Here is a 14609-nt window from a genome sequence, read left to right on the forward strand (position 1 = left end):
GAGCATAATAGAAAAGAGCCTGGAGCTGGACGCGCCGAGCATTCACCTAGCCCGTCGTCTCGGTCTCCTGTCCTCGACAATCCAGTAGAGTTGACGCTGGCCTTGCTGCCTGAGTGCATATCTCGCCTCGCTCGCCATGCCCTGGTCCATGCCGCCCATCTCCTCGCTCTCCTCTCCTCTCCGAGCAAGAGTCAAAGTCTAAGTCATAGTCACACGCGCAAACCGCACGCGGACTATGACTAAGACCTTGTACTTATAGAAGGTTTTGAAGCTGTTTGTATTTTTAGGAGGGAAGATATGGCGGGAAGAAGAGAAAAATTCACTTCCATCTGTGTGATGATTGTTATCAGATAGACTGATACGAGACTAAAAGTACGGTTGGATGGGGTTGTGTGCCAAGGATTTCCCACGAGGACCATCAATTCAATTGCACGGATGACGGAGCGTTCTATGTTGCCTTTTATCTCCTATTTCTAATCAAGGGACGGGATTCCTCTCACCAAACCACATGCAAACACCTACCTTTTATTATCTGTCATTTCCAAGACCGACTCTATGCAAACGCCTACCTTTTCTCCTACTGTTGCAGCTGTTGTCATGAAACAAAGAACAATCCTAAACAAGATACATGACAACCTTTTGCTATTCATAGATTTATTATTCCATTTTCCTTGGTATATATTAATGCAACCACGATTCAGTTTTCTACATAGAAGACTTCTTTTTGGTATAGATTACAAGTCAGTAGTTAATATAGACGGAGAATTTAATTAAGATTACAAATGAAACAACAGGCGGACTATGACGATGGCTTTCTACTTATAGAGCTAGGTATCTGCTTAACGAAAATATTACCCCAGGTTCTTTCCTAGTAAATTTAACTTCATGCCTGCTGGAAACAAACCTACTACTAGGTATAGTACACCAAATAGTTTGCCCCTTGGTTCCTATGAATATATGTATGGTGGCACTGCATCGCTTTACAAAAATTATTATCATCTTAGCTTATGTATATTTACAAACACATGTGTCATTAGCTAAACACATGATGAGTATGCTTTTATGTCACACATCAAATGAGCTGGTTCAAATGCAAATTTTCAAATACTGATTTTATTGAAATAAAAAAGTTATTACATGACAATATATCTTGATAGTTCTTGTCAATCATGAAAAAGAAAAGAATGTCACGATCGGCTCCTAATAACAATATCAGGGAAGCTCCCTTCTCATCACTACTTTTACGGAGATGATCAAGTTGGTTACAGGCATGACTACAACTCAAGGCTGCACAACAAGATCACAACAAAAAATTCCGCATGCACGATAGCCAGAAAGAGGCAGAAGTACTCGCTGCCGCAGTATCAAGTGCCACCGAGTCCTGAAGCTGCCGTTGCTCCTTTTGTTGGAAGCAAGGACCATGAGTCCTCAAGTTGTTGCTGCTCCTCCGAACCAACTTCCCATCCTATCTTCTCCTCCACCCACCTCCTTCCCAACCAGCCATCGCAGCATATACACAATCCTTGAAGAGAGGTCAAAGAAATAAGTAGAAAAAGGCTGCAGTTCATCATAGTTAATTTAATGAATATGGTACTAGATGCTAACAACGAGAATGCATATAAAGGAAACTAGCTAGACTAACCAAGGTCATATGGTTGTCTATTCACATGCTAGAGTAGAAACTCGACTAGCGGTGGGAGCTGGACTCATGAGTTCAGGAATCATATTAGAGATGAATAGTGAAACATCAGATTCACCATGCATCATCTCCAGGTGTAGATAATATTCCACTCATGCAACATCACACACTTGGTCCTATGAATAAAGAGAACCCAGGGGTCATCCGCTTGAGCATAAGTAGAACTGGAGAACATTGAAGTCAGAGAACTGAAGGGGTGACGCAGGAGCTCACCCGAGAGCATATAGCTGAGGCTGAGCGTCGCCGCCGCCATGCCGAGAAGGTAGTCAAAGCTAGGGGCCACCCAAGCCTACAACCACGCCTAAACCATGCATGGAAGGCATCGGTTCAACCAGGAGCAGCCGCACTAAATAGCTGCTCGGAGGGCCTGGAAGCATACAAGTTTCAGCACAGGAAACAAATAAAAAAAAGTGCTCATTTAGTGCTTATGCCAACAACATTGAAACAGATTTCAATCAAAAAATACATGCTTAACAGAAAAGAAATGACCAAAGACTGTCCGTGTAGATAAACTGAACTTTATAATACAAAGAAAATGATCACCTTCAAGGTATACATTACCATCTTTTGGACCATTCTATACTCCAATACTGCATCACACAGAGTTAACCTGGATCAGTCCTTGCCGTGAAAAGCATGCAGACCATCTAGTACTAGTACCTTCCCATCAAAAGCACGCACGCATGTCTGCATCTCCGACCTGCATATTCATGCAGAACACAACCACTATTCATATTAGACCTCAACCATACCACAAGCCAAAACCCAAAAATATATATAGCGCTCACCGAGGAGTCGCCCAGGACATGTCAGCCAAAGGCTGAACCACAAACTTCAACGTGACAGTTAACACCACAAGCCAAGGGGCCCAACTAACTGAGGTCGGTGAAGCTGCAGACCGGCCTGCCCATCTCCAGGTCGGAACACTGGCTCGTCATTGCTCATCGGCACCGCCGCCTGGTCCTACTAGCAAGCAAAACCAACTAACACTGATTCTTCTTTGCTGAATCAAAGCAAGTACTGAATGGCCACTCATAAAGAGTTGAACAAATACAACCAGCCACAGATAGATGATTTTGGTGAACCATCCAAATACATATCAGTACCCTGCATCCCGGGAGAAAAAAAATTAGTGACCATCAGCTACAATCTCGCTTTGAAAAATACAACACCATGAAATGGAGTCCAACTGCTCTAGGTAGGCACTATGTCATGCAGAATAGCAGCATGAGGCATCTCTCGATAATCTGGCCGTCCGTCCCTGCCATAAACATGTATAGTTCCTTATAGCTGATAAAAGAAACAATAAATGCAACTTCATGCTAATCTATCCTCACCTAGAAATATACAAAATGTATCCTAAATGCAATTTGAAAAACTGCAGGACATGTCAATGCATCAATAAAAAGGCTACCATTTGATAAGAGTGAAACTGCCGTCGTATGCAAATCAATGATGAGTAACTTGTCAAACACATGGCAGAATTGCATGTTCCTTCTAATCGCCTTGCTAGCGATTTTTATTCACATAATCAATCATATTATTGTCCATATGGAACCCAAATGATAACATTAGAATCAAGCCAGAAATAAGGAATCATGTCAGTGACATATGCCAGTTGGTGAGAAGAGCTAGCACATACCACACTTCAGCAACCTTCTCTGCACTGCATATGCTCCTTGTACCACTGATTCTTCTTTGTTGAATCAAAGCAAGTACTAAAGGTCACATGTAAAGAGTTGAACAAAGACAACCAGCCACCGATAGATGATTTTGCTGAACCATGCAAATACATACCAATACCCTGCATCGCAACCCTCAATGATGTATGATAACCAGTTCAAGTTTGAGGCTACAGGATCATGTATAGATACTGAATTGCTCAACCACAAAAGGTTAGCTGGCTATAGGAGCATCATTCCGAAAAAAGAAAATACCATACAAAAAAATGATGTAAATATAGAACAATACTACCAGAATGCAGCTTAGAGGCACCTTAACTCACCAGGTATAATTTTCTTTCGATACCATTAGAACCTAGCGCACTTGCACTACATTACAGAAACCATAGCAACCAATAAATTTAAAATGATGCAGCCACTTACATATCTCAAGATTAATTTTTTACAACAAAATTACATGGAGTAAAACAGAGAAATATGAACCAAACCGCACAAAGGTGGAGCACAGAACCGCAGCGGCAATGACAGTGCTACCACATGGAAGAAGGAAGCTCGAGGAGCTCACCACAGCGGGGTGTAGCCAAGGACAAAAGTAACCACCATCAAGGTTGCGGCGTGGTGCCAACGAGGTAGTCAAAGTACAGGGCAGCCGAGCCTACCAACGCTCGAGCGGCCACAGCTAGCCCAGCTGCAACAGCACTACTGCAGCTCTCGCTGGCATCAGCAACTCCAGGTTCAATGGAGAGGAGCTATCGAAGGCTCATTATTAATCTTCAAGTGTCGCTCTAGAGAGAGACCAGAGAATTAAACCAAGCGGCCACAAAGTGATGCTTTGCAAAAAGAAAGCTAACCACACTTGAAGATATCTAGAGCGACATACTCCACGGCAAAACAACAAGGAGGAGCAGTCGAACATATAGTTCATGGTTCACAGCAACTTAAACACGAACGTGAAGAATAGGCAGCCCCCTACCTCAATATATGTCTAGATCAACATAATCAATTTAAACTAACACTGGATTTCTGTCACTACAATAAGAAAATATAGTACATGGGTTCACGAGTACTAAACAGGACACAAGATGGGTCGACGAGTCCTAAACAGAACACAAGATGGGGTACATGGCACCTGCTAGTGCGTTACCAAATCCTAGCAACAACTCTTCTTATCAGATTGGTAGCAAATTGAGGAAATAATACTTCCAGCTTGAATAAAACTCATTTAACTTGAATACAAGACAACGGCCATGATACTACTTGGAATATAATGTAAACACAAAACTGGCTACTTTATGCCAGAAGTTGGCATGTACAAATACTAGATGACCTTCTGAGCAAGAGGGAACCCGCGGAGCTCACCGGAGGTGTGTAGCCAAGGATGAACGTCACAGGGTAGTCGAAGACCATTAGCAGCATCAGTGTTAGAGCCGAATAGTCAGGCCCTTTCCTTCGTCCTGATTATCCTCGGTAACCTCCACCAAAGGATCTACCATCTGCCAATGCAAATGTCGCCCATTTTAAATATTCAGTCCACTATGTTACATCAACAAAAATTCTAGGTCTACAAATAATGGTGCACTACATACGGGAAAGCCAATTAGGAACTAGTTGCTAGTTTACAGTTACCAAAACAACATAGTTTACCCTTTGATCCGGAGAAGACTGGGTAATATTCCTAAAACAAGAGCGGCAAAAAAAAAAGGATGAAATCCTTAGAAATAGCTGGTAACAAGTTTAAACCTATTGCAAATCCATTAAATCATCCAACGAAGTAGCTGAAAACGAAAGTAACCACCATCAAAGTTGCGGGATGGTGCCAATGAGGTAGTCAAAGCCCAAGGTAGCCGAGCCTACCACACTACAGGAATGGCGGGATACGCCGACGGCCAAACCCTACGCCGAGGGCTTTTTATCGGGGCCGTCGGCGTACGGCCTCGCCGGGGCAGCGCCGGAAGACGCCCGTCGGCGTACACTTGCCGTCGGCGTAGAGGATGCTACGCCGAGGGCAGCCGTCGGCGTCCAACCCGGCCCTCGGCGTAGGCACTAGCGTAGCTGCTGCTCCATCGGCGACGCGACGGCGCGCTCACGGCGTCAGGCTAGACGCCGAGGGCTACCCTCGGCATAGGGCATGGCCCCCCCTATGCCGACGGCCACCCTCGGCATATAGTTTTTTTATTTTTCCTTTTTTTTCTCTCTCATATTATTTTATATTATGTTTCTATTATTTATTTACTAGTATGAATTATGTAAAGAAAGGTTCTATTTTTAAGAATTCGACGATGCATTGCATATATGTAGGTCCCACGGGTGACGCTCTTCGCGGACGGGTCAACCGGAGCCACTAGGCCGAACTTCTGCTATCTATGTACATATGTCCTTAAACATTTAGGAAAAATTCCATTGCTAACCCTAACTCCAACCCTAACCCTAACCGAGGCCATTTCCGCCCTAGGGTTTCCCGCTTCCGCGGGCCAACTTTCTATTTTGCGAACATTTTGGTAACCCTAAACCTCACCCGGATCCTATCCCTAACCCTAACCCTAGGGTTAGATCTGCGGGGTCCCCTCCCTAGGGTTTGGCTAACGTTGCATGTGCCCGGCGTTGACGATTTCCACATACATGGGCTAGCACTTGGTAAAATCCAGGATCTGTATGTGCAAACTCCCGGCACGGCTCAAACGGAGCCTATTTTATGGTAAAGTATGCCCAACCTATGGTTTCCATGTACATATGTCCTAAACAAAGCAAAACAAGTAAAAAAGTCCATTGGTAAACCCTCGCACGGAGAAAGCTATAGGGGTAGATCTGCGGGGTCCCCGCCCTAGGGTTTTCCAAGATACAGACCACCGGAGCGTCGGAATCGCTGGAAAACTTGTGTGTGTCCACATGGAATGCACAAAAGTGATTTGAGATGGTTCTATATCCAAGGCTACCCCCCAGGTGTGTCCGGCTTCTCGGACGGGGGTTCCTACACTTAGGCGGTTCGCGTGTATAGGGGGAACTCCTCGGAGTTGAACCGGAGAGAAACTTGGGATCATATGTGATCATCCTAAATGTTTCCACATGTACCTATGACCTAACCAAGCTCAAATGGAGGCATATGCCCACCGGGGGACCCCGATGGGATGCAGTCAAAGGGGTAGACCGCGCGGTCAACAGAACTAGGGTTTCGTCGGAAATCGAGCGTCGGATCTAGGGAATGGCCCCAAAACTTGTGTGTGTCCACATGGAATGCACAAAAGTGATTTGAGATGGTTCTATATCCAAGGCTACCCCCGGGTGTGTCCGGCTTCTCGGACGAGGGGTTCCTACACTTGGGCGGTTCCGCATGTATAGGGGGAACTCCTCGTACGTGAACCGGAGAGAAACTTGATATCATATGGGATGATTTTTGTTTCCACATGTACCTATGACCTAACCAAGCTCAAATGGAGGCATATGCCCAGCGGGGACCCCGATGGGATGCGATCAAAGGGGTAGACCGCGCGGTCAACAGAACTAGGGTTTCATCGGAAATCGAGCATCAGATCTAGGGAATGGCCCCAAAACTTGTGTGTGTCCACATGGAATGCACAAAAGTGATCTGAGATGGTTCTATATCCAAGGCTACCCCCGGGTGTGTCCGGCTTCTCGGACGGGGGGTTACTACACTTGGGCGGATTCGCATGTATAGGGGGAACTCCCTCGTACGTGAACCGGAGAGAAACTTGATATCATATGGGATGATTTTTGTTTCCACATGTACCTATGACCTAACCAAGCTCAAATGGAGGCATATGCCCACCGGGGGACCCCCGATGGGATGCAGTCAAAGGGGTAGACCGCGCGGTCAACAGAACTAGGGTTTCGTCGGAAATCGAGCGTCGGATCTAGGGAATGGCCCCCAGAACTTGTGTGTGTCCACATGGCATGCACAAAATTGATTTGAGATGGTTTTATATCCAAGGCTACCCCCCAGGTGTGTCCGGCTTCTCGGACGGGGGTTCCTACACTTGGGCGAGTCCGCATGTATAGGGGGGAACTCCCTCGTACGTGAACCGGAGAGAAACTTGATATCATATGGGATGATTTTTGTTTCCACATGTACCTATGACCTAACCAAGCTCAAATGGAGGCATATGCCCAGCGAGGACCCCGATGGGATGCGATCAAAGGGGTAGACCGCGCGGTCAACGAGAACTAGGGTTTCGTCGAAATCGAGCGTCGGATCTAGGGAATGGCCCCGAGAACTTGTGTGTGTCCACATGGAATGCACAAAAGTGATTTGAGATGGTTCTATATCCAAGGCTACCCCCAGGTGTGTCCGGCTTCTCGGACGGGGGTTCCTACACTTGGGCGGATCCGCATATATAGGGGGAACTCCCTCGTACGTGAACCGGAGAGAAACTTGATATCATATGGGATGATTTTTGTTTCCACATGTACCTATGACCTAACCAAGCTCAAATGGAGGCATATGCCCGCGGGGGACCCCCGATGGGATGCGATCAAAGGGGTAGACCGCGCGGTCAACGAGAACTAGGGTTTCGTCGAAATCGAGCGTCGGATCTAGGGAATGGCCCCAAAACTTGTGTGTGTCCACATGGAATGCACAAAAGTGATTTGAGATGGTTCTATATCCAAGGCTACCCCCGAGTGTGTCGGCTTCTCGGACGGGGGTTCCTACACTTGGGCGGATTCTGCATATATAGGGGAACTCCCTCGTACGTGAACCGGAGAGAAACTTGATATCATATGGGATGATTTTTGTTTCCACATGTACCTATGACCTAACCAAGCTCAAATGGAGGCATATGCCCACCGGGGGACCCCCGATGGGATGCAGTCAAAGGGGTAGACCGCGCGGTCAACAGAACTAGGGTTTCGTCGGAAATCTAGCGTCAGATCTAGGGAATGGCCCTAGAACTTGTGTGCCGGAGAGAAACTTGATATCATATGAGGACATTACGGTGCCGGACTTGGTCAGGAAGAAGACCGTGCCGTCGTCTTCGTCGGCGTCGGCGTCTACGTCGTTGTCGTCGTTGTTGCCGCGCGGGGCTGGTGTGTTGGCATCGGCGGGTGAGTCTGGGTCTGGCTTGCGAGAGAGCGGGACTGGGACGGACCAGGAGTTGGTGGAGGGGTCGAACGCGGACATGGAGAGGTCCGTGAGCTTGCCGAGGATGAGGACGACGCGGTAGGGGCGAGCCGTACATGGCGACGGCCTGGAGTGGGGCCGGCGGCGGGGGCGGGAGCGCGCGGGAGGCGCCGGTGAGCGGGTTGGCGACGGTGAGCGCGCCGGTGTCGGGCGCGCGGTAGAGCACGAGCCCGCCCGCGGCGGCCACGGGCACCGGGCCCGGGGACCACGGCGGCGCGCCCGGGACCCCTCGCCGGCGTCGAACGCGGCGGGCGTGGCCGGGCGCGCGTCCTGTCGGTCGGAGTCGGACAGCATGAGGAACCGGGGGTCGCGGGCGGGGACGCGCGCGCACGCGGCGAGGAAGGCCGGCGACCCCGCGGCGTCGCGCCGGCGCGGGACACGCCGCGGAGGCGGAAGAAGCTGGCGGGCGGGAGGCGCGCGAGCACCCGCTCGAGCATGTCGAGGAATTTAAATAAAAAATAAAAAATAAATTGAAAAAAGAAAATAAAAAATAAATTGAAAAAAGAAAATAAAAAATAAATTGAAAAAAGAAAAAAAGGGGGGCTATGCCGAGGGCTGCCGTCGGCATAGCCTTGGCCCTCGGCATAGGCTATGGGCACAGGCACGTTTAGGGTTGGTCGAGCCGGACCACGCGCCCGAGCCCGAGCCAGACCTAACACAACACAAAGGAAGAGAAAAGTCCATGGGTTAGCTGTCATCGGAGGTCGGTCAAAGGGGTAGATCTGCGGGGCAACCAGATTAGGGTTTTGTGTACGGGAGAAAATATTAAGTTAAGATGTGGTTAAAAAAATTATGCGCGTAGCTTGGGAATGTAGAAGATCAAAACAAATTTGTATGGACCTACATTAATATATTTTATAAATATAATTGACATTAATAAAATTTAAATAGAAAATAAGTTGAAAAATGAAAAAAAGGGGCTATGCCGAGGGCTGCCCTCGGCATATGCCTGGCCCTCGGCATATAGCCTAGGGTTATGACCAGGAGCTCCTAAAAAAAAAAAAAAAAAACGGCGGCTGGTCGAGTTGGTCGAGCCGGACCAACTCAACGAAGCCCCCCGGACCCAAGAGCCCGCATCTCCCCCCGCCCGCTTCTCCCCCGCTCGCTCAGCCCCGCGCCGCCGCCACGCTTCCCCCCGCCCGCTCAGCCCCGGCCGCCGCCTTCCCGCCCACTGCCGCCACCCCCTCCTCCTCACCGTCGCCCGCTGCCCGCCGCCACGCTCCGCCCCGGCCGCCCTCCTCCCCTCGCTGCCCTCTGGCCGCCCGCCGCCACCCTCCGCCCCGGCCGCCCTCCTCTCCCCTGCGCCACCCTCCTCTCCCTGCGCCTTCCTCCTCTCCCTCCCCTCCTCCACTCCACTCCCTTGCCTGTGCCGCCCCGCCCGTCCCCTCTTCCCTGCCAGGCAAGGCCTGCACGGCCCCTCTTCCCTGCATTGGTAAGCTAGGGTTAGATCCCCTGCTTTTTTTTTCTATTTGCTTAATTGTTGTACTATAAATACAATAGTGGGATAGAAATAGAATAGTGGAAATAGTTGAAAGAAATAAAATAGAATTGATTTGAAATAGCAATATAAATAGAATATTGGAAATTTGGACAGAAATAGAAATTAAATGGAAATGTGCAATAGAAATAGAAATGATTTTGTTTAATAATGGGAATAGAAATGAATATGTTTAATAATGGAAATAGAAATGCACATGTGAATTTTTTCTAATATTGTGAATTTGTAATAGGCCATGTGGTGACCGCCTCGTCATGAGCACCCCGGCGTGACGATCCGGATCTTGACGCGCTTCTCGACGGTCGCCGACATCGACACTCGTTTGTTGGACTACTTCCTCTACGGCCGAGGGTGAGCTAAATTTCCAACTTCTTCTCCGCATTTTCTTATGTCACTAGATTCATTTTCCAAGTCCGGTTGCGTAACCTAGGTGTCACTTCCCGTCCGCGAGCGTTACGCGGATAAATATGCATTAGTGGTCCGCATATTTTGAACCGTAACGCTTGCGGCATTTACGGGACAGTCGGCGGATGCGTAGTTGTCTACGTTTTCCATGTTCTACTCCGGTCCGAGTCGGGATTTCGGCGGCGCCTCCCCGTTGTTCTCCGGATGCACATCCTCTCGGCTTTTGCCGAGACGTGTATCGGGAGAGCAGCGAGGAGGTGCTGCCGAAATTCTGACTTGGACGAGGTAGAGCATGGAGAACGTAGCCAACTACGGATCCGGCGGCTGCTAGGAGCCCACCTAGTAGAGATGTAGGTTGATGCATGCGTTTCGCCCGGTAAAATAAATAAAAATATGATGCATTTAATTTCCTATTTGATATAAATGCTATGTACGTGGTTTGGCTCCCAATAAAGCGAGAGGATGGCTGATAATGGATGGATGTACAATGAGCGTGTTAGTGCGGCGAGAAAACGAGATGAGTGGACAAGGAAGACCCATTTTCTAGTGAATGAGTTAGCGCGTGGTACAAAGGGGCTGGCTCGGGCACTTTGCCCCTGTGTTCGCTGCGTGAAGCGTCAACGTCGTGGGAAGGATGAAATGTATAGACACCTTCTGCAATATGGGTATATGCATGGGTACGTCACGGAAATCGACTTTGATGAGCGCGAACGTGACGGAGGTGAGGTGATGCGGCGGCGGCTCAATGGCAATGAGTACGATGGAATTAGAGACTTTCTAGATGATCTCGTCCATGCCGATGTCCCGGATTCGCCACCTCCGGAGCCGGAGGCGCCGCCGGAGCCGGAGCGCCGCGGAACCGGAGGAACCAGAGCCAACCGCGAAGGCCTTCTATGATATGATTGCCGCGGCTAAGAGGCCTCTGTACGAGGGCGCCGCGATTTCTCGGCTCGATGCCATCTCCCAATGTCTAGCCGACAAGACCCGGTACAACACCACCCGTGAGGGCTTTGAAGCAAGTCACGAAAACAAGCTGGTAACATGTTGCCCAAAGATCATTGTACGCCTCAAAGCACGCACGCGACGAGGAGAATGATGAAGGACCTCAACATGGATTATCAAAGGATAGGTCGTTGTCCCAAAGGCTGCGTTCTATTTTGGAGACGATATGCGAGAGGACAAGTATCTTGTCCCATCCGTAAGCGGTCTAGGTATGAAGAGGTAACGGGAAAGGATGGTCGAGTGAGGCGGTCAAGCACCGCAAAGTCGATTCTTCGATATCTCCCATTCATAAAAAGAATCCAGCGGCTTTACATGCACGAGGAGACGGCCAAACGGATGACGTGGCACAAGTATGGGAAGAGATTCGTGGACGAAAACAAGAAGTTGAAGATGGGACATCCATCCGATGGTACGGCATGGAAGAACTTCGATACAAAACACCCGCTTAAGGCAGCCGAGGCTCGGAATGTCGGAATTGCGATAGCAACGAGATGGTTTCAATCCATATGGTATGTCGATGCCAATTACGAGTTGCTGGCCCGTGTTTGTTATTCCGCTCAATCTCCCTCCCGGAGTCCTAATGACGAGGAAGACCATGTTTCTTTCGCTGATCATTCCAGGCCCTCATTACCGGGGAAGAATTTGAGTGTCTACATGCAGCCGATTGTGGAAGATTTGAACCACTCTTGGCACCACGGGACATTGACGTACGACCAGAGCATCGAAGACAAACTTCTGCATGAGAGTTTGGTTGCGGTATACCATGCATGACATGCCCGGGTACGCCCTAACATGTGGATGGTGTACGAGCTGGTAAGTGGCCATGCCCGGTGTGCGAGCATCGGCTTGAGTTCCTTTGGCTACGGAAGGGTCGCAAGTATGTTGCGTTTGACACGAATCGACGGTTCCTCAAAAGGAGGCATCCGTTTAGAGAAGACAAAAAGAACTTCAAGAAGGGCAAAGTTGTGCATGAAAAAAAGATGTGCCGAAGTTTGATGGTACACTTGTTGAAGCCGAGCTACGTGCTCTCGTGCCGGCGGACGCCATGACCGGCCATCAATTTGAGGGATATGGTGTAACGCACAAGCCTGGACTCACGAGGCGGCTTTAACGAAGCTCGAGTATTACAAGCACCTCGAACTTCCCCATAACATCGATGTGATGCACTACTTGTAAAGAATGTCGCGGAGTCCGTCTTTCACACATGCACGAACATTCCCGGGAAGTCAAAGGATAATGTCAAGGCTAGAGTCGATATTGAGATCCTCCGTGATAGGGAAAAATTACACATGAAGCGTCCTATTGGCCGTCAAAAGAATTGGTTCAAGCCGCATGCCAACTTACGCCTTGATTCCATCCAAAAGAAGGAGGCATTCAGGTGGCTCAAATACGTCGTGATGTTCCCGGATGGTTATTGCTCGAATATGAGTAAGGGAGTTAATCTTTCGACGGGAAAAGTCACCGGGCTCAAGAGTCACGACTATCATATATGGATTCAGCGGCTCATGCCGGTGATGCTTCGAGGGTATATCCCGAGAAAGTCGCGAGTGCTTGCGCGGTTGAGCCATTTCTTCCGCACGCTACGTGCTAGCGAGATATGTCCCGAGGTTATTGCAAAGCTACAACATACGGTGCCGGAGTTGCTATGCAATTTGGAGATGATATTTCCGCCAGGCTTCTTTACTCCGATGGCACATCTCATTGTGCACCTCGCCAACGAGGCACTCTTGGGTGGTCCGGTGCGGTTTCGTTGGCGGTTACTGTATTGAGAGAGAGTTTAAGTATATTCGAAAGATAAGCGGAAACAAGGCCAAGATTGAAGCATGCATAGCTGAGGCAATATGCCTTCGGGAGATGGCGGATGCCGCGACAACGTACTATCCCGATGATGTTCCCACTCGGCATAACCCGGTCACTCGTTACAATGTCGACGTGCCCGAGAATGACCCCAAGCTAAAACTATTCCAATTCCCCGGTGGCAAGGCTGGTAAAGGAACAAAATATAAATTGGAGAACGAAGAGAAGGATTGTATAATGCTATATGTGCTTATGAACATGGAGGAAGTGATCCCATTCGTAAGGTAAAATGGTGAACAAATTACTTTGCAGCTAGTAACCTCGTCTCGGTCTAATGCTTATTTACTCCTTTCAGCAAATTCACGGATGAAATGTGGCCGTATGATGAATTGCCCGACCCCTCGGAGATGGACACTCTACTGAAAGAGGGTGCTCCCGGAATTAATAAAAACTTTGTGACATGGTTCATGGAAAAAGTAATTTCTAACCTTTCCTCTTACATTGCAACATGTGACTTGTCCCTCTTATTACACGTAACTAATGCACACAACAAATTTGAAATGTTCTTGTAGGGCCGTGAGAGAAACGTTGATATGATAGATGAGTTGAAATGTGTTTCCCAAGGTTGTAGCCGTGAGGTGACCAAGTATGAGAAGTACGATGTGAATGGGTTTCGCTTCCACACGAGAGACGCACCAGAAGGGCCGGGCGAATCCCAAAACGATAAATACTGGGGTCTTCACCAAAGGAGCCAACAACTTTGATTACTACGGAAGGTTACAAAGTGTATACGAGTTGACATTCAATCGTACGAACGTGCAACTCAATATCGTCGTGTTCAAGTGTCATTGGTTCGACCCAATAGGTGGACGGAGAAGTGATAAGTCCATTGGGTTAGTTGAAGTTAAGCCTTCAACCACCTATAGCGGAGCCGATGTCTTTGTTGTGGCTCACCAAGCCAAGCAAGTTTATTATTTGCCCTACCCATGCCGAGAAGCGGAACTCAAGGGTTGGGAAGTCGTCTTCCGGGTATCGCCACATGGTAACCTACCGATTCCCTCCGAGGATGATTACAACAACATTGACCCCGTGACATACGAGGGATTTTCTATCAAGAGGAACAGGACTTCGGGGAATATATTTTAGAACCGTTTGTTCAAGAGGACCTCGGGAACGATGCGAGAAACTCGTGGTGAGTCGGTGGTGGATCTAAAGGACATATCTATGCTTGGAGAAGTTACTTGAGGCGAATGACAATTATGATGAGCCTCCACCCGTCGACCCTTCAACTTTGTACTCACAAGATAGTGATAGTGATAGTGATCCAGAGAAAGAGAAAGAGAAAGAGACGGAGTATGAGAGTGAGCGTGAGAGCGATGATGGCTGGTGAGG

At 48.5% G+C, this 14609-nt stretch overlaps 1 long non-coding RNA gene and 1 pseudogene across 1 annotated transcript; both read right to left on the reverse strand.

Annotated features, from left to right (window-relative positions):
- Positions 1-1144: 1144 nt before the first annotated feature.
- LOC124688740 lies at positions 1145-3495 on the reverse strand. Its single transcript, XR_006998613.1, has 5 exons — positions 3342-3495; positions 2488-2806; positions 2243-2399; positions 1643-1815; positions 1145-1522 (listed from the first exon to the last, which is right to left on the reverse strand). It is a non-coding gene; the product is annotated as an uncharacterized LOC124688740 (long non-coding RNA).
- Positions 3496-4651: 1156 nt separating this feature from the next.
- On the reverse strand, positions 4652-8809 carry LOC124688739 (annotated as a pseudogene).
- Between the last annotated feature and the right edge of the window lie 5800 nt (positions 8810-14609).

This window comes from Lolium rigidum, chromosome 2, assembly GCF_022539505.1.
Source record: "Lolium rigidum isolate FL_2022 chromosome 2, APGP_CSIRO_Lrig_0.1, whole genome shotgun sequence".
Classification (NCBI taxonomy): domain Eukaryota; kingdom Viridiplantae; phylum Streptophyta; class Magnoliopsida; order Poales; family Poaceae; genus Lolium; species Lolium rigidum.